This window comes from Suricata suricatta, chromosome 1, assembly GCF_006229205.1.
Source record: "Suricata suricatta isolate VVHF042 chromosome 1, meerkat_22Aug2017_6uvM2_HiC, whole genome shotgun sequence".
Classification (NCBI taxonomy): domain Eukaryota; kingdom Metazoa; phylum Chordata; class Mammalia; order Carnivora; family Herpestidae; genus Suricata; species Suricata suricatta.
Window position 1 is genome coordinate 151,592,162 of NC_043700.1, and position 6,908 is coordinate 151,599,069.

At 43.8% G+C, this 6,908-nt stretch overlaps 1 protein-coding gene and 1 non-coding gene across 2 annotated transcripts in view; both read left to right on the forward strand.

The window, feature by feature from the left end:
* Positions 1-6,908, forward strand: part of NMU (neuromedin U) — a 169,377-nt gene that overhangs the window by 38,048 nt on the left and 124,421 nt on the right. The window lies entirely within an intron of this gene.
* On the forward strand, positions 4,877-4,980 carry LOC115303592. Its single transcript, XR_003914142.1, has one exon. It is a non-coding gene; the product is annotated as a U6 spliceosomal RNA (small nuclear RNA).

Consider the following 6,908-nt stretch of genomic DNA (forward strand, 5'->3'; position numbering starts at 1 on the left):
GGTCTGATTTGGAATGCTGTAAGGCCTAATTAATGACAACAGGCTTATTTTCAACACAAGCAGTAGTAGTAGAAGAAGATACCAGTTTCGCCTCTCCTGGCAGGAGCTGTGCAAAGGTCTGCCATTTCCTCACTGTGGCTGTTATCCAGCAAGGCCAATGTGGCTCCCAGCAGCATTCATATCTTTTCCTTCTTCCTTCAAACACCAGCTCCTTTGGATGTTATGCCTTCAGACATTATCACCCCTCTCTGTTGCTCTGTCTATTGCCCCAACACCCTCCCCATCAGTGGCTGGCCTCACTGTCTTCCTGCCACATGTCCCTGGCATCTTCGGCACCTTGGCTTCTTTGATCCTCAGCCACCACTTCTGCAGTCTTAACTTTGACCTTTCTGTGGCCCATAACTAGACTATGTCCACACCTTTACTTCAAGCATCCATCTCTTTTTATTTTAAACTTTTAAAAAACATTTATTTATTTTTGCACGTGCGCGAGAGAGAAGCAGAAAGAGGTAGACAGAGGACCTGAAGCAGGCTCCACATGGTGAGCACAGAGCCCAATGTGGGGCTTGAACTCATGAACCGTGAGATGATGACCTGAGCCAAAATCAAGAGCCAGCTGCTTAACTGACTGAGCCACCCAGGTGCCCCAAGCATCCATCTTTTGACCAGCATCTGCCATGTTTCCAGTCCTCCCCCTGGTGGGACTCCTCCCCCCATCGTTGTCACCATCCCAGCAGACAGCTTCTCTCCAGCTGTAACCACACTTTCCATTTCATGCCTATTTCTGTGGATGCAGCATTCCTGAGCCTATTGAACACCGCCTCTCCTCTTGGGGACATCCCCTCTCACTTCTTGGGGACATGGCTCATGTAGTAGTTTGCCTTATTGGCTAAGTACATGGGCTATGAGTCAGACTGCCTGATTTGAATCTTGTCTCTGCCATCTCCTATGTATATGACCTTAAAATAAATATGTACCATCTCTGTGCCTCAGTTGCCTCATCTGTAAAATGTGGTGTTACTGTTGTCTCTTTCACAGAGTCATGCAGATTAAAAGAGGGGACTGAGAGAACTTCTTAGGACAGGGTGAGGCTCACAGTGAGAGCTGGGTCTGCATTAGTGTCAGCCCCTCCCCCTCCTGGATTCTCCCCTTGAGCATGCAGACATGCCCTAGGAATTTCATGTCTTGAAAACCAGATAAACGAAACCTTCCCTTCTCTTCACATTTCCCCAGCCCCACTGACTCCCTGTTTGTTTCTCTGCTCCTCTAAACAACAAAGCTGCTTGAATCTATCTGCTTCTCTTTTCCTTCAATTATCTTACTTGAGTCCAAGCCTCTCTTTCCTGGATGGCAAAATGGTTTTATGATCCATTCATTGTAAATCAGATGATGCCACTGAACTCTTTGAAAACCTCTCCCGGGAATAAAACCAATACTTACTTTGGCGTACAAAGCCTTACAAGATTTGTGTTGGTTAAAAAAAAAAGAAAGCATATTTGGGAACGAATTTATCCCTGGTGAATGTACTGCTGCTGAGTGTACAGTAAACTGCGACATTACTTCCTCGAAAAAAAAAAAAAGATTTGTGTTGGTTAGATATTGCCACAGTGATGCTAAGGAACAAATGACTCTAAAATATCTGGCTTAACACAACTCTTTTTTCTCAGGGATCTGCTCGTCAGCCAGGGCAGCTCTGCTGATCCCAGCCTGTTTGCTGACATGAGTGCAGCTTGGCTGGGGACCGGCTAGTCCAGGCTGCATGGACACGGCGGTTCTGTTTCACCCTGCAGGTTTACATGGGGCCAGTCTGCTCCAGGGGCCTCTCATTCTGTTGGCACAGTGACCAATAGGCTATGGTGGCACAAGAGGGCAGGTCCAAGCACTTGAGCATGCTGAGGTCTCATGAACCAAAGACAATTTAAGGGTCCAGGAGTGGGAAAATCTACTTCCTCTTTGAGAGGAATTACAGAGACATGTCAAAGGAAAGGACATGGGTGTGTATGTGTGTGTATGTGTGTGTGTGTGTGTGTGTGTGAGAGAGAGAGAGAGAGACAGACAGACAGACAGACAGACAGACAGACAAAGGAGAGGGAGGGAGATGTTGGGGCCAATAACTTAGCATATCAAATCTGACATCTCATACCAGTGACTTTCTCACCCAGGTCCTCTAGCTGTACAGGGCCTTTTCTGTTCCTCAAGCACAGCAATTTCCTCCCCATTCTAGAGCTTTGTACTACATTACACCATGCTATAAATTTTCTGGCTGTTTTAGCATTAAAGTTTGCTTTCCTTTTACTCATTTTTTTAGCTCTTAATTTTATTTTTGATGATATATACCCTTAGAGCATTCATTGACGTGAAGATAGATCTGAAAGCCTTTCAGATTCACTGTCAAGTCAATAAAACACTTTTATTTTCCTCTAATACTGTGAAACTTGCCAAAAGATGAAAAACAAATTAATTTGTTCTCCATTTACTCAACAGGAGTAATGGGTAGTAGGTAGAACTCTGAGGGAGAAGCAGATTGAGTGGAAATTTAGAATTGGGAAGTTGAAATGTCAGATTTTGTGAGCCTCTGAATTGAATAGATGTGACTTTCTCAACATTTGTAAGTTAATTTTGCCTTGCTTTATTCACATATTTAGTGGTCTATTTGGTGCTAGTTCGCCTAGTGCATGCCAGGCAGCTTCTGGGAGTGTTCCAGGACCCTGGGGAGCAGAGTCCACAAGAATGGAAGGAGTGGGATTGGGGGCTGGTTCAGGAGGTGCCTCTGCAGCAGCTTCCTGGACAGAAAGGACTGTTGGAGGCAGAATTCAAGGTGTTGTACTTTATGCTTCTGAGAGAAGAAGGAAAGAGAGGGGCTTGGGGCCTAGGAGACAAGGCATGCTGCTTCCTTATTCTGCTGGCTTAGGGAAAGCCGCCACTTTCCTGGTGAAGAAAAAGAGGGTTTACAGCAGTGCTTGGTGGATCCAGGCTCAATGGCAGGGTGTGTGTGTGTGTGTTACCTGTACAGCTGAGAAGCACATCATCATCACAATCATGATGAATGTAATAGTTGCTAGCATAATGGAAGGATTTCTGCTGGTCAGATAATATGATAAATGCCTTATACATGAACCCATTTGGCTCTCACAATAATAACTCCTGACAATAAATACTCTTATCATTTCTCTTTTATTTTTTAAAAGTTTATTTTTGAGAGAGCGAGAAAGAGGATGAGTGGGGGAGGGGTAGACAGAGATGGGAACAAAAGATCTGAGGTAGGTTCTGCACTGTCAGCACAGAACCTGACACAGGGCTCAAACTCACAAACTGTGAGATCATGACCTGACCTGAAGTCAAACGCTCAACCAACTGAGCCACCCAGGAGCCTCTATCATTTCTATTAAAAAAATTTTTTTTAATGTTTATTTTTGAGAGAGACAGAGACAGAAACAGAATGTGAGTGGGGGGAGGGTCAGAGAGAGAGGAAGACACAGAATCAAAGGCAGGCTCCAGGCTCTAAGCTGTCAGCACAGACCCCAATGTGCGACTCTGACTCATGGACCTAAGCCGAAGTTGGACGCCCAACCGATGGAGCCACCCAGGGGTCCTGATTTCTACTTTAAAGATGAGTGAATGGAGGAGCAGAGTTTTCAAAGGACATTTTACTGTCAAGTGATACAGTCAGATTTATGCTCGGGTCTGTCTGACGGCAGCACCTGTATGCTTAACCACTGTACCATGCTGCCCAGAGCAGAGTGGCCAAGAGTCCAGGCAAGAAGGACCAGGACTTGCTACCGCACTGTGGACAGGGAATGCAGTGTAGCATGTGCTGCTCCAGGGTGGTGGAAGCAGCCCAGTAGGAACAACGGGACTCTGTCTACAAGCTTCTACTGTCTGCGTTTCAACCACTCTGGGTGGGCAAGGTCTTGTGACCATGGTCACCAGAAGTGAGGAATCTACCTATGATTGTGGCAGAAGCAGTGCACATGTTGACATCTGGGTCAGGAACAACCTGTGAACTAGGAAGCTCTTGTCTACTATTACTCATACCTATCACAGCGTGTTATTTATTAGCATTTATCCTGGAGCAGGTACCCTGCATTCTCATCATATAATACTTCCATCACCTTCCAGAGATGGAGCTGCACTCTGGTGGTGGCTCTGTGTCCTTAGATCAGATGACCAGGCTTCACTACCCTGGTTGCCTCTTTGTGTCTCCTGGCGGCTCTGTCCTGTTAGTCATTGCCCCTCTAGCCTGACCTGCCCACTCCATTCCAGGGAATAGCAGAGAGTACAAGGAGTTGGGAACACTGCAAAGGCAGGCAGCAGGATGCATGAAGCTGATGGGCATCAGAGCAATTTGGAAGGGGCCTTGCTCTGGCCTTGCCTCCCCCACCCTTTGTGCTCATCCAGTTGGCTGAAGTGGAAGACCAGAGATAGCAGAAGCAGCGAACATGGGTGGGTTGGTTCTGCTGAAATGTTTTGCAGCACACCCCCCTCATTTTCTGCACTTTGTATCACAAGGGGTTGTCATCAGGACCAAATGAAATCATGCATGTGGTAATTTTAGAGCTTGTGGATGACTATATTATTTATAAACATTCAAGGTGGAAAATGGTTCATCCCTACCCTGTTGATGCAGGCTTGGTCATGTGATTTGCTTTGGTCAATTACCTGTGAGCAGAAGTGATGTGTGTCATTTCTGGGCAGAGGCTTTACGAACCAGCATGTGGTTCTCCACGCTCGCCTCCCGCCTCCTCTCCGACTCTGTTGGGATGCAGCCTCTGTCGCCTATGGTTGCCCATGATTCCAGGAGTGGGCAAAGATCATTGCTGACCCAGGGTGGATATGCACATCAGTGAGAAATAAACATTGTTTTAAACCGCTGGAAGTGCTCGCATTGGCCTCCCATATACTGATACTGGAACAATATAGAGAAGATTAGTGCACCCCCAGCACAAGGATGACATGCAAATTCTTTATCTTCATCTTTATCACACAATAAAAAACTTCTGAGAGTTTTCAGGATGTTTGATACTACAGAGTAGCCTAGGCTTGCCCGACAGATACACAGCTAAACACTGGAAGTCTCAGAATGTTTCTGGAAATTAGCACTCAGTTGTGAAATGTAAATGCTACTATTAATAATCAATACTGAAACACTGAGAGAAAGCTGAGGAAAAAAATCCTTGGTTTCAGTTTGAACAGAAGAGAAAGACTCCTTCTGACTCATTGTTAGATTTTTTATTTTTCTTTATATCTTGTGCTTCTGTCTTTAGCTGGAGTTCAGTTTTTAACTGGAATATACACATTCCAGTGTGCAGAAAATACCATATGTACAATGTATTTCTTTAGCTTTATTCCAGTGTTAGGAGATAAGATGAAACTGATTTTTTGCCTTATATATCATTTTATACATTTGTACTCCGCTATCTTTTTATGTGGCATTGTGCAGCTTGTTGAAAAATATCATCTACGAAATAGAATAGCTTGTTTGAAGGGAACTTAATAATAATGCCACCACTGTTTATATGACAAAAATTATATCATGTAAAAATTAAGAAATGGTCTTTTTTTAAGTTTACTTTTTAAAAATTAAAGCTGCCTGAACTATCAGACATTTATTTTTAAGTGAAAATATAAATAGTACTTTAAAGATATTATTGCCATTGGGGTGCCTGGGTGGCTCAGTCGGTTGGGCACCCAACTCTTTTTTTTCTCAAAGTAGTTAACATTCAGTGTAGTGTTGGTTTCAGGAATAGATTCTAGTGATTCATCACTTACATACAACACCCAGTGTTCATTCCAACAAATGCCTTTCTCAAAGCCCATCACCCATTTTCCCCATCTCCCCAAACTCCCCACCCCTCACCCCCATCAACTCTCAATTTGTTCTCTGTATTTAAGAGTCTTTTCTTGGTCACCTGACTCTTGAATTCAGCTCAGGTCATGATCCTGGGGTCATGGGATTGAGCCCTGCATTGAGCTGCACACTGTAAGTGTGGAGACTGCTTGGGATTCTCTCTCTCTGCCCCCACCCTGGCTCAACCACATGTGTATGTGTGCTCTACCTCTCTCTCCCAAAATAAACAAATAAACTTAAAAAATATTACTGCCATTGACATTTATTTCATGAAATAAAAAATGAACTATTTTTTTAATAATATTTTACTCCAGGAGAAGTTTACGATATTTAAAAAATATTGAAGTTTTGTGACTTTATCAGGGAAAATAGAACAAATGACTTTACAAGGTTGCTTCATAAATATGTATATATAGTCTTCTCTGTGTGTATATATGTATTATATATGTACATGTGTGTGTTTGGAAAGATTTATTCTCTTAAATTTTGTTTTTTTTGGCTCTTTACTATATTCTTGCACAGAGTACAAGAACAATAACAAGAAACATGCGGTTCTTGGGACGCCTGGGTGGCTCAGTCAGGTAACTACCCGACTTTGACTCAGGTCATGACCTCACAGTTTGTGGGTTTGAGCCCTACGTTGGGCTCTGTGCTGACAGCTCAGAACCTGGAGCCTGCTTTGGATTCTGTGTCTCTCTCTCTGTCTGCCCCTTCCCTGCTCACACTCTTTCGCTCTCTCTAAAGTAAACGCTAAAAAAAATTTAAAAAAAAAAGGAAACATGCACTTCTCTAAGGTACACATTTTCTGTAGACATCCCTTACAGTTTAAGGGAAAGTCATTAACAGATTTATTTGATGCTGGAGTCCAGCTCCAGCAGGTCCAGGGGACCCTGAAAGACTGGACGGTGTTGGCGCGAGAGAGTGATGAGGGAGCCACAAGTTTCTTTCTTGATCACCAGGCAGGCATCTCTGCTCTGTCTGCTTTGGTGTCTCTTTTTATTGATCAAGCAATAACATGACATCAGAAAATAGGAATTGTTTACAGTGACTAATTCTTAGT